The 26,367-nt window shown below is 51.5% G+C and overlaps 27 non-coding genes across 27 annotated transcripts; 10 read left to right on the top strand and 17 right to left on the bottom strand.

Moving 5' to 3' along the window:
• Positions 1–423: 423 nt before the first annotated feature.
• TRNAL-AAG (transfer RNA leucine (anticodon AAG)) lies at positions 424–505 on the bottom strand. Its single transcript has one exon. It is a non-coding gene; the product is annotated as a tRNA-Leu (tRNA).
• Positions 506–1,883: 1,378 nt separating this feature from the next.
• Positions 1,884–1,965, bottom strand: TRNAL-AAG (transfer RNA leucine (anticodon AAG)). The gene has a single exon. It is a non-coding gene; the product is annotated as a tRNA-Leu (tRNA).
• A 1,382-nt stretch (positions 1,966–3,347) lies between these two features.
• Positions 3,348–3,429, bottom strand: TRNAL-AAG (transfer RNA leucine (anticodon AAG)). Its single transcript has one exon. It is a non-coding gene; the product is annotated as a tRNA-Leu (tRNA).
• Positions 3,430–3,969: 540 nt separating this feature from the next.
• TRNAD-GUC (transfer RNA aspartic acid (anticodon GUC)) lies at positions 3,970–4,041 on the top strand. Its single transcript has one exon. It is a non-coding gene; the product is annotated as a tRNA-Asp (tRNA).
• Positions 4,042–4,815: 774 nt separating this feature from the next.
• On the bottom strand, positions 4,816–4,897 carry TRNAL-AAG (transfer RNA leucine (anticodon AAG)). Its single transcript has one exon. It is a non-coding gene; the product is annotated as a tRNA-Leu (tRNA).
• Positions 4,898–5,437: 540 nt separating this feature from the next.
• On the top strand, positions 5,438–5,509 carry TRNAD-GUC (transfer RNA aspartic acid (anticodon GUC)). The gene has a single exon. It is a non-coding gene; the product is annotated as a tRNA-Asp (tRNA).
• Positions 5,510–6,283: 774 nt separating this feature from the next.
• On the bottom strand, positions 6,284–6,365 carry TRNAL-AAG (transfer RNA leucine (anticodon AAG)). Its single transcript has one exon. It is a non-coding gene; the product is annotated as a tRNA-Leu (tRNA).
• A 540-nt stretch (positions 6,366–6,905) lies between these two features.
• Positions 6,906–6,977, top strand: TRNAD-GUC (transfer RNA aspartic acid (anticodon GUC)). The gene has a single exon. It is a non-coding gene; the product is annotated as a tRNA-Asp (tRNA).
• Positions 6,978–9,211: 2,234 nt separating this feature from the next.
• Positions 9,212–9,293, bottom strand: TRNAL-AAG (transfer RNA leucine (anticodon AAG)). Its single transcript has one exon. It is a non-coding gene; the product is annotated as a tRNA-Leu (tRNA).
• A 1,382-nt stretch (positions 9,294–10,675) lies between these two features.
• TRNAL-AAG (transfer RNA leucine (anticodon AAG)) lies at positions 10,676–10,757 on the bottom strand. The gene has a single exon. It is a non-coding gene; the product is annotated as a tRNA-Leu (tRNA).
• A 1,380-nt stretch (positions 10,758–12,137) lies between these two features.
• Positions 12,138–12,219, bottom strand: TRNAL-AAG (transfer RNA leucine (anticodon AAG)). The gene has a single exon. It is a non-coding gene; the product is annotated as a tRNA-Leu (tRNA).
• Positions 12,220–13,605: 1,386 nt separating this feature from the next.
• Positions 13,606–13,687, bottom strand: TRNAL-AAG (transfer RNA leucine (anticodon AAG)). The gene has a single exon. It is a non-coding gene; the product is annotated as a tRNA-Leu (tRNA).
• A 540-nt stretch (positions 13,688–14,227) lies between these two features.
• Positions 14,228–14,299, top strand: TRNAD-GUC (transfer RNA aspartic acid (anticodon GUC)). Its single transcript has one exon. It is a non-coding gene; the product is annotated as a tRNA-Asp (tRNA).
• Positions 14,300–15,073: 774 nt separating this feature from the next.
• Positions 15,074–15,155, bottom strand: TRNAL-AAG (transfer RNA leucine (anticodon AAG)). The gene has a single exon. It is a non-coding gene; the product is annotated as a tRNA-Leu (tRNA).
• A 1,387-nt stretch (positions 15,156–16,542) lies between these two features.
• On the bottom strand, positions 16,543–16,624 carry TRNAL-AAG (transfer RNA leucine (anticodon AAG)). The gene has a single exon. It is a non-coding gene; the product is annotated as a tRNA-Leu (tRNA).
• Positions 16,625–17,165: 541 nt separating this feature from the next.
• On the top strand, positions 17,166–17,237 carry TRNAD-GUC (transfer RNA aspartic acid (anticodon GUC)). The gene has a single exon. It is a non-coding gene; the product is annotated as a tRNA-Asp (tRNA).
• Positions 17,238–18,011: 774 nt separating this feature from the next.
• Positions 18,012–18,093, bottom strand: TRNAL-AAG (transfer RNA leucine (anticodon AAG)). The gene has a single exon. It is a non-coding gene; the product is annotated as a tRNA-Leu (tRNA).
• A 541-nt stretch (positions 18,094–18,634) lies between these two features.
• On the top strand, positions 18,635–18,706 carry TRNAD-GUC (transfer RNA aspartic acid (anticodon GUC)). The gene has a single exon. It is a non-coding gene; the product is annotated as a tRNA-Asp (tRNA).
• A 774-nt stretch (positions 18,707–19,480) lies between these two features.
• Positions 19,481–19,562, bottom strand: TRNAL-AAG (transfer RNA leucine (anticodon AAG)). Its single transcript has one exon. It is a non-coding gene; the product is annotated as a tRNA-Leu (tRNA).
• Positions 19,563–20,948: 1,386 nt separating this feature from the next.
• Positions 20,949–21,030, bottom strand: TRNAL-AAG (transfer RNA leucine (anticodon AAG)). Its single transcript has one exon. It is a non-coding gene; the product is annotated as a tRNA-Leu (tRNA).
• Positions 21,031–21,571: 541 nt separating this feature from the next.
• Positions 21,572–21,643, top strand: TRNAD-GUC (transfer RNA aspartic acid (anticodon GUC)). Its single transcript has one exon. It is a non-coding gene; the product is annotated as a tRNA-Asp (tRNA).
• Positions 21,644–22,417: 774 nt separating this feature from the next.
• On the bottom strand, positions 22,418–22,499 carry TRNAL-AAG (transfer RNA leucine (anticodon AAG)). Its single transcript has one exon. It is a non-coding gene; the product is annotated as a tRNA-Leu (tRNA).
• A 541-nt stretch (positions 22,500–23,040) lies between these two features.
• Positions 23,041–23,112, top strand: TRNAD-GUC (transfer RNA aspartic acid (anticodon GUC)). The gene has a single exon. It is a non-coding gene; the product is annotated as a tRNA-Asp (tRNA).
• A 774-nt stretch (positions 23,113–23,886) lies between these two features.
• Positions 23,887–23,968, bottom strand: TRNAL-AAG (transfer RNA leucine (anticodon AAG)). The gene has a single exon. It is a non-coding gene; the product is annotated as a tRNA-Leu (tRNA).
• Positions 23,969–24,509: 541 nt separating this feature from the next.
• Positions 24,510–24,581, top strand: TRNAD-GUC (transfer RNA aspartic acid (anticodon GUC)). The gene has a single exon. It is a non-coding gene; the product is annotated as a tRNA-Asp (tRNA).
• A 774-nt stretch (positions 24,582–25,355) lies between these two features.
• On the bottom strand, positions 25,356–25,437 carry TRNAL-AAG (transfer RNA leucine (anticodon AAG)). The gene has a single exon. It is a non-coding gene; the product is annotated as a tRNA-Leu (tRNA).
• A 541-nt stretch (positions 25,438–25,978) lies between these two features.
• On the top strand, positions 25,979–26,050 carry TRNAD-GUC (transfer RNA aspartic acid (anticodon GUC)). The gene has a single exon. It is a non-coding gene; the product is annotated as a tRNA-Asp (tRNA).
• Positions 26,051–26,367: the final 317 nt, after the last annotated feature.

The raw sequence follows: 26,367 nt of genomic DNA, 5'->3' as shown, positions 1-26,367 counted from the left end.
TCCCATCATTAACCTCGGTCCGGGCACACGCGTGAACCCTTACTCTCATCTCAGCCTCTCCTGGTGATACATCACACCTGGGATCGTTTGCTCCCTGTGGGCTGTGGGAAATTTGCTACCAGCACGCCCTGGAAGTGGGGCTCATTCCGCTGCAACGGGAGGTCTTCCCAGGACGCGTCAAAGCTCAACGCAAGAGCTCCTGGGTTTCGAAGGCTCTTGCAGCAAGCCTTCACAAAGCAGCAGGGAGCGCCGTTCCAGATGGGAAACTTGAGACTGGATGTCCAGAAAAGCAAGACGTCAGAAGCGAAACCTTTTTCCTGCAGGGTGTGGCATACCATCCGCTTGCTCATTGCGACAGAGGTGGCACTAATGAAGGAAGAGGTCAACGTTACGTTCTTCTTTAAAATGCAAGGCCAGGAAAGGTGGCAGCGGTGGGATTTGAACCCACGCCTCCGAAGAGACTGGAGCCTTAATCCAGCGCCTTAGACCGCTCGGCCACGCTACCTCCCTGCTAGTCGCCGAAAGCGGAACTTGACCCGTTGCCCGGCCCGCTTTAGTGCTTTGCCTTTTCTCCTTGGAAAGTCTGGAGACAGGCAGTGGAAGGGCAGGCAAACTGTCAGGTGCGCAGAGGAGGGGAGACCATGAGGCAAGGTGGGAGATGGGGGCAAGAAGTGAGAAAAAAACTAATCGCAAGCTAGGGCAGGATTCGGAAAGTGAAGCCGAAAAGGGGCTTAGCATGCAGCCCAGGGGTTTCTTTGACTGTCCTAAGCCCACAGGGACTTTGCCGTCCTCAGCTCATGAGACTTGAGATGGGTAGCTTGATTTGCTGAGGAAATGCGGGATGACAGATTCAACTCTGGAGTCAAACATAGCCCGGAACTATCGCCTTAAACTGAGTTTTAAGCCTGGTGCCGATAAAAAGAAAGAAATTAGCCTTAGATCGGGCAAGCCGTTTGACGGGGGAAAATGAGACCCCCCTAGGCCAGCTAGGTGGTCGCTGGATGCTGTGCAGACATCAGCAGCTGTTCATTTCATGCCCTCACGTCTCCTCGTTAGTATAGTGGTCAGTATCCCCGCCTGTCACGCGGGAGACCGTCCCCGACGGGGAGGTTAAACCGTTTCTGGATTTTTTTTAGTTCTTGACAAATATTCTTGAAGATTAGGCTGAGTCAAGTAGGGAATGGGTGCCAAGAACTGACTCTTTAAGAAAAAAGCACCGGCAACGCTAGTCATCGTACAATATTTGTGCACAATTGCTTACATTAGGCGGCCGGTCCACTTTATTGAGTCCCCCTCAGCACCATTTAGTGCTCCTGTTGTCTGCGAAGTCCAAATTGTAACCCTGAATCAGTTCCTCTTCTGACCCTTTGTATCATGTTACATGACGAGTAATGATCACCTGTTAGCTTTATCCCTAATTATAACTCTCACTCTTTCCCTGCATCTAACCCTAGCTCTAATCCCATCATTAACCTCGGTCCGGGCACACGCGTGAACCCTTACTCTCATCTCAGCCTCTCCTGGTGATACATCACACCTGGGATCGTTTGCTCCCTGTGGGCTGTGGGAAATTTGCTACCAGCACGCCCTGGAAGTGGGGCTCATTCCGCTGCAACGGGAGGTCTTCCCAGGACGCGTCACAGCTCAACGCAAGAGCTCCTGGGTTTCGAAGGCTCTTGCAGCAAGCCTTCACAAAGCAGCAGGGAGCGCCGTTCCAGATGGGAAACTTGAGACTGGATGTCCAGAAAAGCAAGACGTCAGAAGCGAAACCTTTTTCCTGCAGGGTGTGGCATACCATCCGCTTGCTCATTGCGACAGAGGTGGCACTAATGAAGGAAGAGGTCAACGTTACGTTCTTCTTTAAAATGCAAGGCCAGGAAAAGTGGCAGCGGTGGGATTTGAACCCACGCCTCCGAAGAGACTGGAGCCTTAATCCAGCGCCTTAGACCGCTCGGCCACGCTACCTCCCTGCTAGTCGCCGAAAGCGGAACTTGACCCGTTGCCCGGCCCGCTTTAGTGCTTTGCCTTTTCTCCTTGGAAAGTCTGGAGACAGGCAGTGGAAGGGCAGGCAAACTGTCAGGTGCGCAGAGGAGGGGAGACCATGAGGCAAGGTGGGAGATGGGGGCAAGAAGTGAGAAAAAAACTAATCGCAAGCTAGGGCAGGATTCGGAAAGTGAAGCCGAAAAGGGGCTTAGCATGCAGCCCAGGGGTTTCTTTGACTGTCCTAAGCCCACAGGGACTTTGCCGTCCTCAGCTCATGAGACTTGAGATGGGTAGCTTGATTTGCTGAGGAAATGCGGGATGACAGATTCAACTCTGGAGTCAAACATAGCCCGGAACTATCGCCTTAAACTGAGTTTTAAGCCTGGTGCCGATAAAAAGAAAGAAATTAGCCTTAGATCGGGCAAGCCGTTTGACGGGGGAAAATGAGACCCCCTAGGCCAGCTAGGTGGTCGCTGGATGCTGTGCAGACATCAGCAGCTGTTCATTTCATGCCCTCACGTCTCCTCGTTAGTATAGTGGTCAGTATCCCTGTCACGCGGGAGACCGGGGTTCAATTCCCCGACGGGGAGGTTAAACCTTTTCTGGATTTTTTTTAGTTCTTGACAAATATTCTTGAAGATTAGGCTGAGTCAAGTAGGGAATGGGTGCCAAGAACTGACTCTTTAAGAAAAAAGCACCGGCAACGCTAGTCATCGTACAATATTTGTGCACAATTGCTTACATTAGGCGGCCGGTCCACTTTATTGAGTCCCCCTCAGCACCATTTAGTGCTCCTGTTGTCTGCGAAGTCCAAATTGTAACCCTGAATCAGTTCCTCTTCTGACCCTTTGTATCATGTTACATGACGAGTAATGATCACCTGTTAGCTTTATCCCTAATTATAACTCTCACTCTTTCCCTGCATCTAACCCTAGCTCTAATCCCATCATTAACCTCGGTCCGGGCACACGCGTGAACCCTTACTCTCATCTCAGCCTCTCCTGGTGATACATCACACCTGGGATCGTTTGCTCCCTGTGGGCTGTGGGAAATTTGCTACCAGCACGCCCTGGAAGTGGGGCTCATTCCGCTGCAACGGGAGGTCTTCCCAGGACGCGTCACAGCTCAACGCAAGAGCTCCTGGGTTTCGAAGGCTCTTGCAGCAAGCCTTCACAAAGCAGCAGGGAGCGCCGTTCCAGATGGGAAACTTGAGACTGGATGTCCAGAAAAGCAAGACGTCAGAAGCGAAACCTTTTTCCTGCAGGGTGTGGCATACCATCCTCTTGCTCATTGCGACAGAGGTGGCACTAATGAAGGAAGAGGTCAACGTTACGTTCTTCTTTAAAATGCAAGGCCAGGAAAAGTGGCAGCGGTGGGATTTGAACCCACGCCTCCGAAGAGACTGGAGCCTTAATCCAGCGCCTTAGACCGCTCGGCCACGCTACCTCCCTGCTAGTCGCCGAAAGCGGAACTTGACCCGTTGCCCGGCCCGCTTTAGTGCTTTGCCTTTTCTCCTTGGAAAGTCTGGAGACAGGCAGTGGAAGGGCAGGCAAACTGTCAGGTGCGCAGAGGAGGGGAGACCATGAGGCAAGGTGGGAGATGGGGGCAAGAAGTGAGAAAAAAACTAATCGCAAGCTAGGGCAGGATTCGGAAAGTGAAGCCGAAAAGGGGCTTAGCATGCAGCCCAGGGGTTTCTTTGACTGTCCTAAGCCCACAGGGACTTTGCCGTCCTCAGCTCATGAGACTTGAGATGGGTAGCTTGATTTGCTGAGGAAATGCGGGATGACAGATTCAACTCTGGAGTCAAACATAGCCCGGAACTATCGCCTTAAACTGAGTTTTAAGCCTGGTGCCGATAAAAAGAAAGAAATTAGCCTTAGATCGGGCAAGCCGTTTGACGGGGGAAAATGAGACCCCCTAGGCCAGCTAGGTGGTCGCTGGATGCTGTGCAGACATCAGCAGCTGTTCATTTCATGCCCTCACGTCTCCTCGTTAGTATAGTGGTCAGTATCCCCGCCTGTCACGCGGGAGACCGGGGTTCAATTCCCCGACGGGGAGGTTAAACCTTTTCTGGATTTTTTTTAGTTCTTGACAAATATTCTTGAAGATTAGGCTGAGTCAAGTAGGGAATGGGTGCCAAGAACTGACTCTTTAAGAAAAAAGCACCGGCAACGCTAGTCATCGTACAATATTTGTGCACAATTGCTTACATTAGGCGGCCGGTCCACTTTATTGAGTCCCCCTCAGCACCATTTAGTGCTCCTGTTGTCTGCGAAGTCCAAATTGTAACCCTGAATCAGTTCCTCTTCTGACCCTTTGTATCATGTTACATGACGAGTAATGATCACCTGTTAGCTTTATCCCTAATTATAACTCTCACTCTTTCCCTGCATCTAACCCTAGCTCTAATCCCATCATTAACCTCGGTCCGGGCACACGCGTGAACCCTTACTCTCATCTCAGCCTCTCCTGGTGATACATCACACCTGGGATCGTTTGCTCCCTGTGGGCTGTGGGAAATTTGCTACCAGCACGCCCTGGAAGTGGGGCTCATTCCGCTGCAACGGGAGGTCTTCCCAGGACGCGTCACAGCTCAACGCAAGAGCTCCTGGGTTTCGAAGGCTCTTGCAGCAAGCCTTCACAAAGCAGCAGGGAGCGCCGTTCCAGATGGGAAACTTGAGACTGGATGTCCAGAAAAGCAAGACGTCAGAAGCGAAACCTTTTTCCTGCAGGGTGTGGCATACCATCCTCTTGCTCATTGCGACAGAGGTGGCACTAATGAAGGAAGAGGTCAACGTTACGTTCTTCTTTAAAATGCAAGGCCAGGAAAAGTGGCAGCGGTGGGATTTGAACCCACGCCTCCGAAGAGACTGGAGCCTTAATCCAGCGCCTTAGACCGCTCGGCCACGCTACCTCCCTGCTAGTCGCCGAAAGCGGAACTTGACCCGTTGCCCGGCCCGCTTTAGTGCTTTGCCTTTTCTCCTTGGAAAGTCTGGAGACAGGCAGTGGAAGGGCAGGCAAACTGTCAGGTGCGCAGAGGAGGGGAGACCATGAGGCAAGGTGGGAGATGGGGGCAAGAAGTGAGAAAAAAACTAATCGCAAGCTAGGGCAGGATTCGGAAAGTGAAGCCGAAAAGGGGCTTAGCATGCAGCCCAGGGGTTTCTTTGACTGTCCTAAGCCCACAGGGACTTTGCCGTCCTCAGCTCATGAGACTTGAGATGGGTAGCTTGATTTGCTGAGGAAATGCGGGATGACAGATTCAACTCTGGAGTCAAACATAGCCCGGAACTATCGCCTTAAACTGAGTTTTAAGCCTGGTGCCGATAAAAAGAAAGAAATTAGCCTTAGATCGGGCAAGCCGTTTGACGGGGGAAAATGAGACCCCCTAGGCCAGCTAGGTGGTCGCTGGATGCTGTGCAGACATCAGCAGCTGTTCATTTCATGCCCTCACGTCTCCTCGTTAGTATAGTGGTCAGTATCCCCGCCTGTCACGCGGGAGACCGGGGTTCAATTCCCCGACGGGGAGGTTAAACCTTTTCTGGATTTTTTTTAGTTCTTGACAAATATTCTTGAAGATTAGGCTGAGTCAAGTAGGGAATGGGTGCCAAGAACTGACTCTTTAAGAAAAAAGCACCGGCAACGCTAGTCATCGTACAATATTTGTGCACAATTGCTTACATTAGGCGGCCGGTCCACTTTATTGAGTCCCCCTCAGCACCATTTAGTGCTCCTGTTGTCTGCGAAGTCCAAATTGTAACCCTGAATCAGTTCCTCTTCTGACCCTTTGTATCATGTTACATGACGAGTAATGATCACCTGTTAGCTTTATCCCTAATTATAACTCTCACTCTTTCCCTGCATCTAACCCTAGCTCTAATCCCATCATTAACCTCGGTCCGGGCACACGCGTGAACCCTTACTCTCATCTCAGCCTCTCCTGGTGATACATCACACCTGGGATCGTTTGCTCCCTGTGGGCTGTGGGAAATTTGCTACCAGCACGCCCTGGAAGTGGGGCTCATTCCGCTGCAACGGGAGGTCTTCCCAGGACGCGTCACAGCTCAACGCAAGAGCTCCTGGGTTTCGAAGGCTCTTGCAGCAAGCCTTCACAAAGCAGCAGGGAGCGCCGTTCCAGATGGGAAACTTGAGACTGGATGTCCAGAAAAGCAAGACGTCAGAAGCGAAACCTTTTTCCTGCAGGGTGTGGCATACCATCCGCTTGCTCATTGCGACAGAGGTGGCACTAATGAAGGAAGAGGTCAACGTTACGTTCTTCTTTAAAATGCAAGGCCAGGAAAAGTGGCAGCGGTGGGATTTGAACCCACGCCTCTGAAGAGACTGGAGCCTTAATCCAGCGCCTTAGACCGCTCGGCCACGCTACCTCCCTGCTAGTCGCCGAAAGCGGAACTTGACCCGTTGCCCGGCCCGCTTTAGTGCTTTGCCTTTTCTCCTTGGAAAGTCTGGAGACAGGCAGTGGAAGGGCAGGCAAACTGTCAGGTGCGCAGAGGAGGGGAGACCATGAGGCAAGGTGGGAGATGGGGGCAAGAAGTGAGAAAAAAACTAATCGCAAGCTAGGGCAGGATTCGGAAAGTGAAGCCGAAAAGGGGCTTAGCATGCAGCCCAGGGGTTTCTTTGACTGTCCTAAGCCCACAGGGACTTTGCCGTCCTCAGCTCATGAGACTTGAGATGGGTAGCTTGATTTGCTGAGGAAATGCGGGATGACAGATTCAACTCTGGAGTCAAACATAGCCCGGAACTATCGCCTTAAACTGAGTTTTAAGCCTGGTGCCGATAAAAAGAAAGAAATTAGCCTTAGATCGGGCAAGCCGTTTGACGGGGGAAAATGAGACCCCCTAGGCCAGCTAGGTGGTCGCTGGATGCTGTGCAGACATCAGCAGCTGTTCATTTCATGCCCTCACGTCTCCTCGTTAGTATAGTGGTCAGTATCCCCGCCTGTCACGCGGGAGACCGGGGTTCAATTCCCCGACGGGGAGGTTAAACCTTTTCTGGATTTTTTTTAGTTCTTGACAAATATTCTTGAAGATTAGGCTGAGTCAAGTAGGGAATGGGTGCCAAGAACTGACTCTTTAAGAAAAAAGCACCGGCAACGCTAGTCATCGTACAATATTTGTGCACAATTGCTTACATTAGGCGGCCGGTCCACTTTATTGAGTCCCCCTCAGCACCATTTAGTGCTCCTGTTGTCTGCGAAGTCCAAATTGTAACCCTGAATCAGTTCCTCTTCTGACCCTTTGTATCATGTTACATGACGAGTAATGATCACCTGTTAGCTTTATCCCTAATTATAACTCTCACTCTTTCCCTGCATCTAACCCTAGCTCTAATCCCATCATTAACCTCGGTCCGGGCACACGCGTGAACCCCTACTCTCATCTCAGCCTCTCCTGGTGATACATCACACCTGGGATCGTTTGCTCCCTGTGGGCTGTGGGAAATTTGCTACCAGCACGCCCTGGAAGTGGGGCTCATTCCGCTGCAACGGGAGGTCTTCCCAGGACGCGTCACAGCTCAACGCAAGAGCTCCTGGGTTTCGAAGGCTCTTGCAGCAAGCCTTCACAAAGCAGCAGGGAGCGCCGTTCCAGATGGGAAACTTGAGACTGGATGTCCAGAAAAGCAAGACGTCAGAAGCGAAACCTTTTTCCTGCAGGGTGTGGCATACCATCCGCTTGCTCATTGCGACAGAGGTGGCACTAATGAAGGAAGAGGTCAACGTTACGTTCTTCTTTAAAATGCAAGGCCAGGAAAGGTGGCAGCGGTGGGATTTGAACCCACGCCTCCGATGAGACTGGAGCCTTAATCCAGCGCCTTAGACCGCTCGGCCACGCTACCTCCCTGCTAGTCGCCGAAAGCGGAACTTGACCCGTTGCCCGGCCCGCTTTAGTGCTTTGCCTTTTCTCCTTGGAAAGTCTGGAGACAGGCAGTGGAAGGGCAGGCAAACTGTCAGGTGCGCAGAGGAGGGGAGACCATGAGGCAAGGTGGGAGATGGGGGCAAGAAGTGAGAAAAAAACTAATCGCAAGCTAGGGCAGGATTCGGAAAGTGAAGCCGAAAAGGGGCTTAGCATGCAGCCCAGGGGTTTCTTTGACTGTCCTAAGCCCACAGGGACTTTGCCGTCCTCAGCTCATGAGACTTGAGATGGGTAGCTTGATTTGCTGAGGAAATGCGGGATGACAGATTCAACTCTGGAGTCAAACATAGCCCGGAACTATCGCCTTAAACTGAGTTTTAAGCCTGGTGCCGATAAAAAGAAAGAAATTAGCCTTAGATCGGGCAAGCCGTTTGACGGGGGAAAATGAGACCCCCCTAGGCCAGCTAGGTGGTCGCTGGATGCTGTGCAGACATCAGCAGCTGTTCATTTCATGCCCTCACGTCTCCTCGTTAGTATAGTGGTCAGTATCCCCGCCTGTCACGCGGGAGACCGTCCCCGACGGGGAGGTTAAACCGTTTCTGGATTTTTTTTAGTTCTTGACAAATATTCTTGAAGATTAGGCTGAGTCAAGTAGGGAATGGGTGCCAAGAACTGACTCTTTAAGAAAAAAGCACCGGCAACGCTAGTCATCGTACAATATTTGTGCACAATTGCTTACATTAGGCGGCCGGTCCACTTTATTGAGTCCCCCTCAGCACCATTTAGTGCTCCTGTTGTCTGCGAAGTCCAAATTGTAACCCTGAATCAGTTCCTCTTCTGACCCTTTGTATCATGTTACATGACGAGTAATGATCACCTGTTAGCTTTATCCCTAATTATAACTCTCACTCTTTCCCTGCATCTAACCCTAGCTCTAATCCCATCATTAACCTCGGTCCGGGCACACGCGTGAACCCTTACTCTCATCTCAGCCTCTCCTGGTGATACATCACACCTGGGATCGTTTGCTCCCTGTGGGCTGTGGGAAATTTGCTACCAGCACGCCCTGGAAGTGGGGCTCATTCCGCTGCAACGGGAGGTCTTCCCAGGACGCGTCACAGCTCAACGCAAGAGCTCCTGGGTTTCGAAGGCTCTTGCAGCAAGCCTTCACAAAGCAGCAGGGAGCGCCGTTCCAGATGGGAAACTTGAGACTGGATGTCCAGAAAAGCAAGACGTCAGAAGCGAAACCTTTTTCCTGCAGGGTGTGGCATACCATCCGCTTGCTCATTGCGACAGAGGTGGCACTAATGAAGGAAGAGGTCAACGTTACGTTCTTCTTTAAAATGCAAGGCCAGGAAAAGTGGCAGCGGTGGGATTTGAACCCACGCCTCCGAAGAGACTGGAGCCTTAATCCAGCGCCTTAGACCGCTCGGCCACGCTACCTCCCTGCTAGTCGCCGAAAGCGGAACTTGACCCGTTGCCCGGCCCGCTTTAGTGCTTTGCCTTTTCTCCTTGGAAAGTCTGGAGACAGGCAGTGGAAGGGCAGGCAAACTGTCAGGTGCGCAGAGGAGGGGAGACCATGAGGCAAGGTGGGAGATGGGGGCAAGAAGTGAGAAAAAAACTAATCGCAAGCTAGGGCAGGATTCGGAAAGTGAAGCCGAAAAGGGGCTTAGCATGCAGCCCAGGGGTTTCTTTGACTGTCCTAAGCCCACAGGGACTTTGCCGTCCTCAGCTCATGAGACTTGAGATGGGTAGCTTGATTTGCTGAGGAAATGCGGGATGACAGATTCAACTCTGGAGTCAAACATAGCCCGGAACTATCGCCTTAAACTGAGTTTTAAGCCTGGTGCCGATAAAAAGAAAGAAATTAGCCTTAGATCGGGCAAGCCGTTTGACGGGGGAAAATGAGACCCCCTAGGCCAGCTAGGTGGTCGCTGGATGCTGTGCAGACATCAGCAGCTGTTCATTTCATGCCCTCACGTCTCCTCGTTATTATAGTGGTCAGTATCCCTGTCACGCGGGAGACCGGGGTTCAATTCCCCGACGGGGAGGTTAAACCTTTTCTGGATTTTTTTTAGTTCTTGACAAATATTCTTGAAGATTAGGCTGAGTCAAGTAGGGAATGGGTGCCAAGAACTGACTCTTTAAGAAAAAAGCACCGGCAACGCTAGTCATCGTACAATATTTGTGCACAATTGCTTACATTAGGCGGCCGGTCCACTTTATTGAGTCCCCCTCAGCACCATTTAGTGCTCCTGTTGTCTGCGAAGTCCAAATTGTAACCCTGAATCAGTTCCTCTTCTGACCCTTTGTATCATGTTACATGACGAGTAATGATCACCTGTTAGCTTTATCCCTAATTATAACTCTCACTCTTTCCCTGCATCTAACCCTAGCTCTAATCCCATCATTAACCTCGGTCCGGGCACACGCGTGAACCCTTACTCTCATCTCAGCCTCTCCTGGTGATACGTCACACCTGGGATCGTTTGCTCCCTGTGGGCTGTGGGAAATTTGCTACCAGCACGCCCTGGAAGTGGGGCTCATTCCGCTGCAACGGGAGGTCTTCCCAGGACGCGTCACAGCTCAACGCAAGAGCTCCTGGGTTTCGAAGGCTCTTGCAGCAAGCCTTCACAAAGCAGCAGGGAGCGCCGTTCCAGATGGGAAACTTGAGACTGGATGTCCAGAAAAGCAAGACGTCAGAAGCGAAACCTTTTTCCTGCAGGGTGTGGCATACCATCCGCTTGCTCATTGCGACAGAGGTGGCACTAATGAAGGAAGAGGTCAACGTTACGTTCTTCTTTAAAATGCAAGGCCAGGAAAAGTGGCAGCGGTGGGATTTGAACCCACGCCTCCGAAGAGACTGGAGCCTTAATCCAGCGCCTTAGACCGCTCGGCCACGCTACCTCCCTGCTAGTCGCCGAAAGCGGAACTTGACCCGTTGCCCGGCCCGCTTTAGTGCTTTGCCTTTTCTCCTTGGAAAGTCTGGAGACAGGCAGTGGAAGGGCAGGCAAACTGTCAGGTGCGCAGAGGAGGGGAGACCATGAGGCAAGGTGGGAGATGGGGGCAAGAAGTGAGAAAAAAACTAATCGCAAGCTAGGGCAGGATTCGGAAAGTGAAGCCGAAAAGGGGCTTAGCATGCAGCCCAGGGGTTTCTTTGACTGTCCTAAGCCCACAGGGACTTTGCCGTCCTCAGCTCATGAGACTTGAGATGGGTAGCTTGATTTGCTGAGGAAATGCGGGATGACAGATTCAACTCTGGAGTCAAACATAGCCCGGAACTATCGCCTTAAACTGAGTTTTAAGCCTGGTGCCGATAAAAAGAAAGAAATTAGCCTTAGATCGGGCAAGCCGTTTGACGGGGGAAAATGAGACCCCCTAGGCCAGCTAGGTGGTCGCTGGATGCTGTGCAGACATCAGCAGCTGTTCATTTCATGCCCTCACGTCTCCTCGTTAGTATAGTGGTCAGTATCCCCGCCTGTCACGCGGGAGACCGGGTTCCCCGACGGGGAGGTTAAACCTTTTCTGGATTTTTTTTAGTTCTTGACAAATATTCTTGAAGATTAGGCTGAGTCAAGTAGGGAATGGGTGCCAAGAACTGACTCTTTAAGAAAAAAGCACCGGCAACGCTAGTCATCGTACAATATTTGTGCACAATTGCTTACATTAGGCGGCCGGTCCACTTTATTGAGTCCCCCTCAGCACCATTTAGTGCTCCTGTTGTCTGCGAAGTCCAAATTGTAACCCTGAATCAGTTCCTCTTCTGACCCTTTGTATCATGTTACATGACGAGTAATGATCACCTGTTAGCTTTATCCCTAATTATAACTCTCACTCTTTCCCTGCATCTAACCCTAGCTCTAATCCCATCATTAACCTCGGTCCGGGCACACGCGTGAACCCTTACTCTCATCTCAGCCTCTCCTGGTGATACATCACACCTGGGATCGTTTGCTCCCTGTGGGCTGTGGGAAATTTGCTACCAGCACGCCCTGGAAGTGGGGCTCATTCCGCTGCAACGGGAGGTCTTCCCAGGACGCGTCACAGCTCAACGCAAGAGCTCCTGGGTTTCGAAGGCTCTTGCAGCAAGCCTTCACAAAGCAGCAGGGAGCGCCGTTCCAGATGGGAAACTTGAGACTGGATGTCCAGAAAAGCAAGACGTCAGAAGCGAAACCTTTTTCCTGCAGGGTGTGGCATACCATCCGCTTGCTCATTGCGACAGAGGTGGCACTAATGAAGGAAGAGGTCAACGTTACGTTCTTCTTTAAAATGCAAGGCCAGGAAAAGTGGCAGCGGTGGGATTTGAACCCACGCCTCCGAAGAGACTGGAGCCTTAATCCAGCGCCTTAGACCGCTCGGCCACGCTACCTCCCTGCTAGTCGCCGAAAGCGGAACTTGACCCGTTGCCCGGCCCGCTTTAGTGCTTTGCCTTTTCTCCTTGGAAAGTCTGGAGACAGGCAGTGGAAGGGCAGGCAAACTGTCAGGTGCGCAGAGGAGGGGAGACCATGAGGCAAGGTGGGAGATGGGGGCAAGAAGTGAGAAAAAAACTAATCGCAAGCTAGGGCAGGATTCGGAAAGTGAAGCCGAAAAGGGGCTTAGCATGCAGCCCAGGGGTTTCTTTGACTGTCCTAAGCCCACAGGGACTTTGCCGTCCTCAGCTCATGAGACTTGAGATGGGTAGCTTGATTTGCTGAGGAAATGCGGGATGACAGATTCAACTCTGGAGTCAAACATAGCCCGGAACTATCGCCTTAAACTGAGTTTTAAGCCTGGTGCCGATAAAAAGAAAGAAATTAGCCTTAGATCGGGCAAGCCGTTTGACGGGGGAAAATGAGACCCCCTAGGCCATCTAGGTGGTCGCTGGATGCTGTGCAGACATCAGCAGCTGTTCATTTCATGCCCTCACGTCTCCTCGTTAGTATAGTGGTCAGTATCCCCGCCTGTCACGCGGCAGACCGGGGTTCAATTCCCCGACGGGGAGGTTAAACCTTTTCTGGATTTTTTTTAGTTCTTGACAAATATTCTTGAAGATTAGGCTGAGTCAAGTAGGGAATGGGTGCCAAGAACTGACTCTTTAAGAAAAAAGCACCGGCAACGCTAGTCATCGTACAATATTTGTGCACAATTGCTTACATTAGGCGGCCGGTCCACTTTATTGAGTCCCCCTCAGCACCATTTAGTGCTCCTGTTGTCTGCGAAGTCCAAATTGTAACCCTGAATCAGTTCCTCTTCTGACCCTTTGTATCATGTTACATGACGAGTAATGATCACCTGTTAGCTTTATCCCTAATTATAACTCTCACTCTTTCCCTGCATCTAACCCTAGCTCTAATCCCATCATTAACCTCGGTCCGGGCACACGCGTGAACCCTTACTCTCATCTCAGCCTCTCCTGGTGATACATCACACCTGGGATCGTTTGCTCCCTGTGGGCTGTGGGAAATTTGCTACCAGCACGCCCTGGAAGTGGGGCTCATTCCGCTGCAACGGGAGGTCTTCCCAGGACGCGTCACAGCTCAACGCAAGAGCTCCTGGGTTTCGAAGGCTCTTGCAGCAAGCCTTCACAAAGCAGCAGGGAGCGCCGTTCCAGATGGGAAACTTGAGACTGGATGTCCAGAAAAGCAAGACGTCAGAAGCGAAACCTTTTTCCTGCAGGGTGTGGCATACCATCCGCTTGCTCATTGCGACAGAGGTGGCACTAATGAAGGAAGAGGTCAACGTTACGTTCTTCTTTAAAATGCAAGGCCAGGAAAAGTGGCAGCGGTGGGATTTGAACCCACGCCTCCGAAGAGACTGGAGCCTTAATCCAGCGCCTTAGACCGCTCGGCCACGCTACCTCCCTGCTAGTCGCCGAAAGCGGAACTTGACCCGTTGCCCGGCCCGCTTTAGTGCTTTGCCTTTTCTCCTTGGAAAGTCTGGAGACAGGCAGTGGAAGGGCAGGCAAACTGTCAGGTGCGCAGAGGAGGGGAGACCATGAGGCAAGGTGGGAGATGGGGGCAAGAAGTGAGAAAAAAACTAATCGCAAGCTAGGGCAGGATTCGGAAAGTGAAGCCGAAAAGGGGCTTAGCATGCAGCCCAGGGGTTTCTTTGACTGTCCTAAGCCCACAGGGACTTTGCCGTCCTCAGCTCATGAGACTTGAGATGGGTAGCTTGATTTGCTGAGGAAATGCGGGATGACAGATTCAACTCTGGAGTCAAACATAGCCCGGAACTATCGCCTTAAACTGAGTTTTAAGCCTGGTGCCGATAAAAAGAAAGAAATTAGCCTTAGATCGGGCAAGCCGTTTGACGGGGGAAAATGAGACCCCCTAGGCCAGCTAGGTGGTCGCTGGATGCTGTGCAGACATCAGCAGCTGTTCATTTCATGCCCTCACGTCTCCTCGTTAGTATAGTGGTCAGTATCCCCGCCTGTCACGCGGGAGACCGGGGTTCAATTCCCCGACGGGGAGGTTAAACCTTTTCTGGATTTTTTTTAGTTCTTGACAAATATTCTTGAAGATTAGGCTGAGTCAAGTAGGGAATGGGTGCCAAGAACTGACTCTTTAAGAAAAAAGCACCGGCAACGCTAGTCATCGTACAATATTTGTGCACAATTGCTTACATTAGGCGGCCGGTCCACTTTATTGAGTCCCCCTCAGCACCATTTAGTGCTCCTGTTGTCTGCGAAGTCCAAATTGTAACCCTGAATCAGTTCCTCTTCTGACCCTTTGTATCATGTTACATGACGAGTAATGATCACCTGTTAGCTTTATCCCTAATTATAACTCTCACTCTTTCCCTGCATCTAACCCTAGCTCTAATCCCATCATTAACCTCGGTCCGGGCACACGCGTGAACCCCTACTCTCATCTCAGCCTCTCCTGGTGATACATCACACCTGGGATCGTTTGCTCCCTGTGGGCTGTGGGAAATTTGCTACCAGCACGCCCTGGAAGTGGGGCTCATTCCGCTGCAACGGGAGGTCTTCCCAGGACGCGTCACAGCTCAACGCAAGAGCTCCTGGGTTTCGAAGGCTCTTGCAGCAAGCCTTCACAAAGCAGCAGGGAGCGCCGTTCCAGATGGGAAACTTGAGACTGGATGTCCAGAAAAGCAAGACGTCAGAAGCGAAACCTTTTTCCTGCAGGGTGTGGCATACCATCCGCTTGCTCATTGCGACAGAGGTGGCACTAATGAAGGAAGAGGTCAACGTTACGTTCTTCTTTAAAATGCAAGGCCAGGAAAAGTGGCAGCGGTGGGATTTGAACCCACGCCTCCGAAGAGACTGGAGCCTTAATCCAGCGCCTTAGACCGCTCGGCCACGCTACCTCCCTGCTAGTCGCCGAAAGCGGAACTTGACCCGTTGCCCGGCCCGCTTTAGTGCTTTGCCTTTTCTCCTTGGAAAGTCTGGAGACAGGCAGTGGAAGGGCAGGCAAACTGTCAGGTGCGCAGAGGAGGGGAGACCATGAGGCAAGGTGGGAGATGGGGGCAAGAAGTGAGAAAAAAACTAATCGCAAGCTAGGGCAGGATTCGGAAAGTGAAGCCGAAAAGGGGCTTAGCATGCAGCCCAGGGGTTTCTTTGACTGTCCTAAGCCCACAGGGACTTTGCCGTCCTCAGCTCATGAGACTTGAGATGGGTAGCTTGATTTGCTGAGGAAATGCGGGATGACAGATTCAACTCTGGAGTCAAACATAGCCCGGAACTATCGCCTTAAACTGAGTTTTAAGCCTGGTGCCGATAAAAAGAAAGAAATTAGCCTTAGATCGGGCAAGCCGTTTGACGGGGGAAAATGAGACCCCCCTAGGCCAGCTAGGTGGTCGCTGGATGCTGTGCAGACATCAGCAGCTGTTCATTTCATGCCCTCACGTCTCCTCGTTAGTATAGTGGTCAGTATCCCCGCCTGTCACGCGGGAGACCGGGGTTCAATTCACCGACGGGGAGGTTAAACCGTTTCTGGATTTTTTTTAGTTCTTGACAAATATTCTTGAAGATTAGGCTGAGTCAAGTAGGGAATGGGTGCCAAGAACTGACTCTTTAAGAAAAAAGCACCGGCAACGCTAGTCATCGTACAATATTTGTGCACAATTGCTTACATTAGGCGGCCGGTCCACTTTATTGAGTCCCCCTCAGCACCATTTAGTGCTCCTGTTGTCTGCGAAGTCCAAATTGTAACCCTGAATCAGTTCCTCTTCTGACCCTTTGTATCATGTTACATGACGAGTAATGATCACCTGTTAGCTTTATCCCTAATTATAACTCTCACTCTTTCCCTGCATCTAACCCTAGCTCTAATCCCATCATTAACCTCGGTCCGGGCACACGCGTGAACCCCTACTCTCATCTCAGCCTCTCCTGGTGATACATCACACCTGGGATCGTTTGCTCCCTGTGGGCTGTGGGAAATTTGCTACCAGCACGCCCTGGAAGTGGGGCTCATTCCGCTGCAACGGGAGGTCTTCCCAGGACGCGTCACAGCTCAACGCAAGAGCTCCTGGGTTTCGAAGGCTCTTGCAGCAAGCCTTCACAAAGCAGCAGGGAGCGCCGTTCCAGATGGGAAACTTGAGACTGGATGTCCAGAAAAGCAAGACGTCAGAAGCGAAACCTTTTTCCTGCAGGGTGTGGCATACCATCCGCTTGCTCATTGCGACAGAGGTGGCACTAATGAAGGAAGAGGTCAACGTTACGCTCTTCTTTAAAATGCAAGGCCAGGAAAAGTGGCAGCGGTGGGATTTGAACCCACGCCTCCGAAGAGACTGGAGCCTTAATCCAGCGCCTTAGACCGCTCGGCCACGCTACCTCCCTGCTAGTCGCCGAAAGCGGAACTTGACCCGTTGCCCGGCCCGCTTTAGTGCTTTGCCTTTTCTCCTTGGAAAGTCTGGAGACAGGCAGTGGAAGGGCAGGCAAACTGTCAGGTGCGCAGAGGAGGGGAGACCATGAGGCAAGGTGGGAGATGGGGGCAAGAAGTGAGAAAAAAACTAATCGCAAGCTAGGGCAGGATTCGGAAAGTGAAGCCGAAAAGGGGCTTAGCATGCAGCCCAGGGGTTTCTTTGACTGTCCTAAGCCCACAGGGACTTTGCCGTCCTCAGCTCATGAGACTTGAGATGGGTAGCTTGATTTGCTGAGGAAATGCGGGATGACAGATTCAACTCTGGAGTCAAACATAGCCCGGAACTATCGCCTTAAACTGAGTTTTAAGCCTGGTGCCGATAAAAAGAAAGAAATTAGCCTTAGATCGGGCAAGCCGTTTGACGGGGGAAAATGAGACCCCCCTAGGCCAGCTAGGTGGTCGCTGGATGCTGTGCAGACATCAGCAGCTGTTCATTTCATGCCCTCACGTCTCCTCGTTAGTATAGTGGTCAGTATCCCCGCCTGTCACGCGGGAGACCGGGGTTCAATTCCCCGACGGGGAGGTTAAACCGTTTCTGGATTTTTTTTAGTTCTTGACAAATATTCTTGAAGATTAGGCTGAGTCAAGTAGGGAATGGGTGCCAAGAACTGACTCTTTAAGAAAAAAGCACCGGCAACGCTAGTCATCGTACAATATTTGTGCACAATTGCTTACATTAGGCGGCCGGTCCACTTTATTGAGTCCCCCTCAGCACCATTTAGTGCTCCTGTTGTCTGCGAAGTCCAAATTGTAACCCTGAATCAGTTCCTCTTCTGACCCTTTGTATCATGTTACATGACGAGTAATGATCACCTGTTAGCTTTATCCCTAATTATAACTCTCACTCTTTCCCTGCATCTAACCCTAGCTCTAATCCCATCATTAACCTCGGTCCGGGCACACGCGTGAACCCCTACTCTCATCTCAGCCTCTCCTGGTGATACATCACACCTGGGATCGTTTGCTCCCTGTGGGCTGTGGGAAATTTGCTACCAGCACGCCCTGGAAGTGGGGCTCATTCCGCTGCAACGGGAGGTCTTCCCAGGACGCGTCACAGCTCAACGCAAGAGCTCCTGGGTTTCGAAGGCTCTTGCAGCAAGCCTTCACAAAGCAGCAGGGAGCGCCGTTCCAGATGGGAAACTTGAGACTGGATGTCCAGAAAAGCAAGACGTCAGAAGCGAAACCTTTTTCCTGCAGGGTGTGGCATACCATCCGCTTGCTCATTGCGACAGAGGTGGCACTAATGAAGGAAGAGGTCAACGTTACGTTCTTCTTTAAAATGCAAGGCCAGGAAAAGTGGCAGCGGTGGGATTTGAACCCACGCCTCCGAAGAGACTGGAGCCTTAATCCAGCGCCTTAGACCGCTCGGCCACGCTACCTCCCTGCTAGTTGCCGAAAGCGGAACTTGACCCGTTGCCCGGCCCGCTTTAGTGCTTTGCCTTTTCTCCTTGGAAAGTCTGGAGACAGGCAGTGGAAGGGCAGGCAAACTGTCAGGTGCGCAGAGGAGGGGAGACCATGAGGCAAGGTGGGAGATGGGGGCAAGAAGTGAGAAAAAAACTAATCGCAAGCTAGGGCAGGATTCGGAAAGTGAAGCCGAAAAGGGGCTTAGCATGCAGCCCAGGGGTTTCTTTGACTGTCCTAAGCCCACAGGGACTTTGCCGTCCTCAGCTCATGAGACTTGAGATGGGTAGCTTGATTTGCTGAGGAAATGCGGGATGACAGATTCAACTCTGGAGTCAAACATAGCCCGGAACTATCGCCTTAAACTGAGTTTTAAGCCTGGTGCCGATAAAAAGAAAGAAATTAGCCTTAGATCGGGCAAGCCGTTTGACGGGGGAAAATGAGACCCCCCTAGGCCAGCTAGGTGGTCGCTGGATGCTGTGCAGACATCAGCAGCTGTTCATTTCATGCCCTCACGTCTCCTCGTTAGTATAGTGGTCAGTATCCCCGCCTGTCACGCGGGAGACCGGGGTTCAATTCCCCGACGGGGAGGTTAAACTGTTTCTGGATTTTTTTTAGTTCTTGACAAATATTCTTGAAGATTAGGCTGAGTCAAGTAGGGAATGGGTGCCAAGAACTGACTCTTTAAGAAAAAAGCACCGGCAACGCTAGTCATCGTACAATATTTGTGCACAATTGCTTACATTAGGCGGCCGGTCCACTTTATTGAGTCCCCCTCAGCACCATTTAGTGCTCCTGTTGTCTGCGAAGTCCAAATTGTAACCCTGAATCAGTTCCTCTTCTGACCCTTTGTATCATGTTACATGACGAGTAATGATCACCTGTTAGCTTTATCCCTAATTATAACTCTCACTCTTTCCCTGCATCTAACCCTAGCTCTAATCCCATCATTAACCTCGGTCCGGGCACACGCGTGAACCCCTACTCTCATCTCAGCCTCTCCTGGTGATACATCACACCTGGGATCGTTTGCTCCCTGTGGGCTGTGGGAAATTTGCTACCAGCACGCCCTGGAAGTGGGGCTCATTCCGCTGCAACGGGAGGTCTTCCCAGGACGCGTCACAGCTCAACGCAAGAGCTCCTGGGTTTCGAAGGCTCTTGCAGCAAGCCTTCACAAAGCAGCAGGGAGCGCCGTTCCAGATGGGAAACTTGAGACTGGATGTCCAGAAAAGCAAGACGTCAGAAGCGAAACCTTTTTCCTGCAGGGTGTGGCATACCATCCGCTTGCTCATTGCGACAGAGGTGGCACTAATGAAGGAAGAGGTCAACGTTACGTTCTTCTTTAAAATGCAAGGCCAGGAAAAGTGGCAGCGGTGGGATTTGAACCCACGCCTCCGAAGAGACTGGAGCCTTAATCCAGCGCCTTAGACCGCTCGGCCACGCTACCTCCCTGCTAGTCGCCGAAAGCGGAACTTGACCCGTTGCCCGGCCCGCTTTAGTGCTTTGCCTTTTCTCCTTGGAAAGTCTGGAGACAGGCAGTGGAAGGGCAGGCAAACTGTCAGGTGCGCAGAGGAGGGGAGACCATGAGGCAAGGTGGGAGATGGGGGCAAGAAGTGAGAAAAAAACTAATCGCAAGCTAGGGCAGGATTCGGAAAGTGAAGCCGAAAAGGGGCTTAGCATGCAGCCCAGGGGTTTCTTTGACTGTCCTAAGCCCACAGGGACTTTGCCGTCCTCAGCTCATGAGACTTGAGATGGGTAGCTTGATTTGCTGAGGAAATGCGGGATGACAGATTCAACTCTGGAGTCAAACATAGCCCGGAACTATCGCCTTAAACTGAGTTTTAAGCCTGGTGCCGATAAAAAGAAAGAAATTAGCCTTAGATCGGGCAAGCCGTTTGACGGGGGAAAATGAGACCCCCCTAGGCCAGCTAGGTGGTCGCTGGATGCTGTGCAGACATCAGCAGCTGTTCATTTCATGCCCTCACGTCTCCTCGTTAGTATAGTGGTCAGTATCCCCGCCTGTCACGCGGGAGACCGGGGTTCAATTCCCCGACGGGAGGTTAAACTGTTTCTGGATTTTTTTTAGTTCTTGACAAATATTCTTGAAGATTAGGCTGAGTCAAGTAGGGAATGGGTGCCAAGAACTGACTCTTTAAGAAAAAAGCACCGGCAACGCTAGTCATCGTACAATATTTGTGCACAATTGCTTACATTAGGCGGCCGGTCCACTTTATTGAGTCCCCCTCAGCACCATTTAGTGCTCCTGTTGTCTGCGAAGTCCAAATTGTAACCCTGAATCAGTTCCTCTTCTGACCCTTTGTATCATGTTACATGACGAGTAATGATCACCTGTTAGCTTTATCCCTAATTATAACTCTCACTCTTTCCCTGCATCTAACCCTAGCTCTAATCCCATCATTAACCTCGGTCCGGGCACACGCGTGAACCCCTACTCTCATCTCAGCCTCTCCTGGTGATACATCACACCTGGGATCGTTTGCTCCCTGTGGGCTGTGGGAAATTTGCTACCAGCACGCCCTGGAAGTGGGGCTCATTCCGCTGCAACGGGAGGTCTTCCCAGGACGCGTCACAGCTCAACGCAAGAGCTCCTGGGTTTCGAAGGCTCTTGCAGCAAGCCTTCACAAAGCAGCAGGGAGCGCCGTTCCAGATGGGAAACTTGAGACTGGATGTCCAGAAAAGCAAGACGTCAGAAGCGAAACCTTTTTCCTGCAGGGTGTGGCATACCATCCGCTTGCTCATTGCGACAGAGGTGGCACTAATGAAGGAAGAGGTCAACGTTACGTTCTTCTTTAAAATGCAAGGCCAGGAAAAGTGGCAGCGGTGGGATTTGAACCCACGCCTCCGAAGAGACTGGAGCCTTAATCCAGCGCCTTAGACCGCTCGGCCACGCTACCTCCCTGCTAGTCGCCGAAAGCGGAACTTGACCCGTTGCCCGGCCCGCTTTAGTGCTTTGCCTTTTCTCCTTGGAAAGTCTGGAGACAGGCAGTGGAAGGGCAGGCAAACTGTCAGGTGCGCAGAGGAGGGGAGACCATGAGGCAAGGTGGGAGATGGGGGCAAGAAGTGAGAAAAAAACTAATCGCAAGCTAGGGCAGGATTCGGAAAGTGAAGCCGAAAAGGGGCTTAGCATGCAGCCCAGGGGTTTCTTTGACTGTCCTAAGCCCACAGGGACTTTGCCGTCCTCAGCTCATGAGACTTGAGATGGGTAGCTTGATTTGCTGAGGAAATGCGGGATGACAGATTCAACTCTGGAGTCAAACATAGCCCGGAACTATCGCCTTAAACTGAGTTTTAAGCCTGGTGCCGATAAAAAGAAAGAAATTAGCCTTAGATCGGGCAAGCCGTTTGACGGGGGAAAATGAGACCCCCCTAGGCCAGCTAGGTGGTCGCTGGATGCTGTGCAGACATCAGCAGCTGTTCATTTCATGCCCTCACGTCTCCTCGTTAGTATAGTGGTCAGTATCCCCGCCTGTCACGCGGGAGACCGGGGTTCAATTCCCCGACGGGGAGGTTAAACTGTTTCTGGATTTTTTTTAGTTCTTGACAAATATTCTTGAAGATTAGGCTGAGTCAAGTAGGGAATGGGTGCCAAGAACTGACTCTTTAAGAAAAAAGCACCGGCAACGCTAGTCATCGTACAATATTTGTGCACAATTGCTTACATTAGGCGGCCGGTCCACTTTATTGAGTCCCCCTCAGCACCATTTAGTGCTCCTGTTGTCTGCGAAGTCCAAATTGTAACCCTGAATCAGTTCCTCTTCTGACCCTTTGTATCATGTTACATGACGAGTAATGATCACCTGTTAGCTTTATCCCTAATTATAACTCTCACTCTTTCCCTGCATCTAACCCTAGCTCTAATCCCATCATTAACCTCGGTCCGGGCACACGCGTGAACCCCTACTCTCATCTCAGCCTCTCCTGGTGATACATCACACCTGGGATCGTTTGCTCCCTGTGGGCTGTGGGAAATTTGCTACCAGCACGCCCTGGAAGTGGGGCTCATTCCGCTGCAACGGGAGGTCTTCCCAGGACGCGTCACAGCTCAACGCAAGAGCTCCTGGGTTTCGAAGGCTCTTGCAGCAAGCCTTCACAAAGCAGCAGGGAGCGCCGTTCCAGATGGGAAACTTGAGACTGGATGTCCAGAAAAGCAAGACGTCAGAAGCGAAACCTTTTTCCTGCAGGGTGTGGCATACCATCCGCTTGCTCATTGCGACAGAGGTGGCACTAATGAAGGAAGAGGTCAACGTTACGTTCTTCTTTAAAATGCAAGGCCAGGAAAAGTGGCAGCGGTGGGATTTGAACCCACGCCTCCGAAGAGACTGGAGCCTTAATCCAGCGCCTTAGACCGCTCGGCCACGCTACCTCCCTGCTAGTCGCCGAAAGCGGAACTTGACCCGTTGCCCGGCCCGCTTTAGTGCTTTGCCTTTTCTCCTTGGAAAGTCTGGAGACAGGCAGTGGAAGGGCAGGCAAACTGTCAGGTGCGCAGAGGAGGGGAGACCATGAGGCAAGGTGGGAGATGGGGGCAAGAAGTGAGAAAAAAACTAATCGCAAGCTAGGGCAGGATTCGGAAAGTGAAGCCGAAAAGGGGCTTAGCATGCAGCCCAGGGGTTTCTTTGACTGTCCTAAGCCCACAGGGACTTTGCCGTCCTCAGCTCATGAGACTTGAGATGGGTAGCTTGATTTGCTGAGGAAATGCGGGATGACAGATTCAACTCTGGAGTCAAACATAGCCCGGAACTATCGCCTTAAACTGAGTTTTAAGCCTGGTGCCGATAAAAAGAAAGAAATTAGCCTTAGATCGGGCAAGCCGTTTGACGGGGGAAAATGAGACCCCCCTAGGCCAGCTAGGTGGTCGCTGGATGCTGTGCAGACATCAGCAGCTGTTCATTTCATGCCCTCACGTCTCCTCGTTAGTATAGTGGTCAGTATCCCCGCCTGTCACGCGGGAGACCGGGGTTCAATTCCCCGACGGGGAGGTTAAACTGTTTCTGGATTTTTTTTAGTTCTTGACAAATATTCTTGAAGATTAGGCTGAGTCAAGTAGGGAATGGGTGCCAAGAACTGACTCTTTAAGAAAAAAGCACCGGCAACGCTAGTCATCGTACAATATTTGTGCACAATTGCTTACATTAGGCGGCCGGTCCACTTTATTGAGTCCCCCTCAGCACCATTTAGTGCTCCTGTTGTCTGCGAAGTCCAAATTGTAACCCTGAATCAGTTCCTCTTCTGACCCTTTGTATCATGTTACATGACGAGTAATGATCACCTGTTAGCTTTATCCCTAATTATAACTCTCACTCTTTCCCTGCATCTAACCCTAGCTCTAATCCCATCATTAACCTCGGTCCGGGCACACGCGTGAACCCCTACTCTCATCTCAGCCTCTCCTGGTGATACATCACACCTGGGATCGTTTGCTCCCTGTGGGCTGTGGGAAATTTGCTACCAGCACGCCCTGGAAGTGGGGCTCATTCCGCTGCAACGGGAGGTCTTCCCAGGACGCGTCACAGCTCAACGCAAGAGCTCCTGGGTTTCGAAGGCTCTTGCAGCAAGCCTTCACAAAGCAGCAGGGAGCGCCGTTCCAGATGGGAAACTTGAGACTGGATGTCCAGAAAAGCAAGACGTCAGAAGCGAAACCTTTTTCCTGCAGGGTGTGGCATACCATCCGCTTGCTCATTGCGACAGAGGTGGCACTAATGAAGGAAGAGGTCAACGTTACGTTCTTCTTTAAAATGCAAGGCCAGGAAAAGTGGCAGCGGTGGGATTTGAACCCACGCCTCCGAAGAGACTGGAGCCTTAATCCAGCGCCTTAGACCGCTCGGCCACGCTACCTCCCTGCTAGTCGCCGAAAGCGGAACTTGACCCGTTGCCCGGCCCGCTTTAGTGCTTTGCCTTTTCTCCTTGGAAAGTCTGGAGACAGGCAGTGGAAGGGCAGGCAAACTGTCAGGTGCGCAGAGGAGGGGAGACCATGAGGCAAGGTGGGAGATGGGGGCAAGAAGTGAGAAAAAAACTAATCGCAAGCTAGGGCAGGATTCGGAAAGTGAAGCCGAAAAGGGGCTTAGCATGCAGCCCAGGGGTTTCTTTGACTGTCCTAAGCCCACAGGGACTTTGCCGTCCTCAGCTCATGAGACTTGAGATGGGTAGCTTGATTTGCTGAGGAAATGCGGGATGACAGATTCAACTCTGGAGTCAAACATAGCCCGGAACTATCGCCTTAAACTGAGTTTTAAGCCTGGTGCCGATAAAAAGAAAGAAATTAGCCTTAGATCGGGCAAGCCGTTTGACGGGGGAAAATGAGACCCCCCTAGGCCAGCTAGGTGGTCGCTGGATGCTGTGCAGACATCAGCAGCTGTTCATTTCATGCCCTCACGTCTCCTCGTTAGTATAGTGGTCAGTATCCCCGCCTGTCACGCGGGAGACCGGGGTTCAATTCCCCGACGGGGAGGTTAAACCGTTTCTGGATTTTTTTTAGTTCTTGACAAATATTCTTGAAGATTAGGCTGAGTCAAGTAGGGAATGGGTGCCAAGAACTGACTCTTTAAGAAAAAAGCACCGGCAACGCTAGTCATCGTACAATATTTGTGCACAATTGCTTACATTAGGCGGCCGGTCCACTTTATTGAGTCCCCCTCAGCACCATTTAGTGCTCCTGTTGTCTGCGAAGTCCAAATTGTAACCCTGAATCAGTTCCTCTTCTGACCCTTTGTATCATGTTACATGACGAGTAATGATCACCTGTTAGCTTTATCCCTAATTATAACTCTCACTCTTTCCCTGCATCTAACCCTAGCTCTAATCCCATCATTAACCTCGGTCCGGGCACACGCGTGAACCCCTACTCTCATCTCAGCCTCTCCTGGTGATACATCACACCTGGGATCGTTTGCTCCCTGTGGGCTGTGGGGAATTTGCTACCAGCACGCCCTGGAAGTGGGGCTCATTCCGCTGCAACGGGAGGTCTTCCCAGGACGCGTCACAGCTCAACGCAAGAGCTCCTGGGTTTCGAAGGCTCTTGCAGCAAGCCTTCACAAAGCAGCAGGGAGCGCCGTTCCAGATGGGAAACTTGAGACTGGATGTCCAGAAAAGCAAGACGTCAGAAGCGAAACCGTTTTCCTGCAGGGTGTGGCATACCATCCGCTTGCTCATTGCGACAGAGGTGGCACTAATGAAGGAAGAGGTCAACGTTACGTTCTTCTTTAAAATGCAAGGCCAGGAAAAGTGGCAGCGGTGGGATTTGAACCCACGCCTCCGAAGAGACTGGAGCCTTAATCCAGCGCCTTAGACCGCTCGGCCACGCTACCTCCCTGCTAGTCGCCGAAAGCGGAACTTGACCCGTTGCCCGGCCCGCTTTAGTGCTTTGCCTTTTCTCCTTGGAAAGTCTGGAGACAGGCAGTGGAAGGGCAGGCAAACTGTCAGGTGCGCAGAGGAGGGGAGACCATGAGGCAAGGTGGGAGATGGGGGCAAGAAGTGAGAAAAAAACTAATCGCAAGCTAGGGCAGGATTCGGAAAGTGAAGCCGAAAAGGGGCTTAGCATGCAGCCCAGGGGTTTCTTTGACTGTCCTAAGCCCACAGGGACTTTGCCGTCCTCAGCTCATGAGACTTGAGATGGGTAGCTTGATTTGCTGAGGAAATGCGGGATGACAGATTCAACTCTGGAGTCAAACATAGCCCGGAACTATCGCCTTAAACTGAGTTTTAAGCCTGGTGCCGATAAAAAGAAAGAAATTAGCCTTAGATCGGGCAAGCCGTTTGACGGGGGAAAATGAGACCCCCCTAGGCCAGCTAGGTGGTCGCTGGATGCTGTGCAGACATCAGCAGCTGTTCATTTCATGCCCTCACGTCTCCTCGTTAGTATAGTGGTCAGTATCCCCGCCTGTCACGCGGGAGACCGGGGTTCAATTCCCCGACGGGGAGGTTAAACTGTTTCTGGATTTTTTTTAGTTCTTGACAAATATTCTTGAAGATTAGGCTGAGTCAAGTAGGGAATGGGTGCCAAGAACTGACTCTTTAAGAAAAAAGCACCGGCAACGCTAGTCATCGTACAATATTTGTGCACAATTGCTTACATTAGGCGGCCGGTCCACTTTATTGAGTCCCCCTCAGCACCATTTAGTGCTCCTGTTGTCTGCGAAGTCCAAATTGTAACCCTGAATCAGTTCCTCTTCTGACCCTTTGTATCATGTTACATGACGAGTAATGATCACCTGTTAGCTTTATCCCTAATTATAACT

Source organism: Ambystoma mexicanum, unplaced genomic scaffold, assembly GCF_040938575.1.
Source record: "Ambystoma mexicanum isolate Mex_15411 unplaced genomic scaffold, UKY_AmexF1_1 Mex_scaf20, whole genome shotgun sequence".
Taxonomy (NCBI): Eukaryota; Metazoa; Chordata; class Amphibia; order Caudata; family Ambystomatidae; genus Ambystoma; species Ambystoma mexicanum.
Note: the sequence above shows the minus strand (reverse complement) of the source record. Positions and strands in the feature narration are given on the sequence as shown.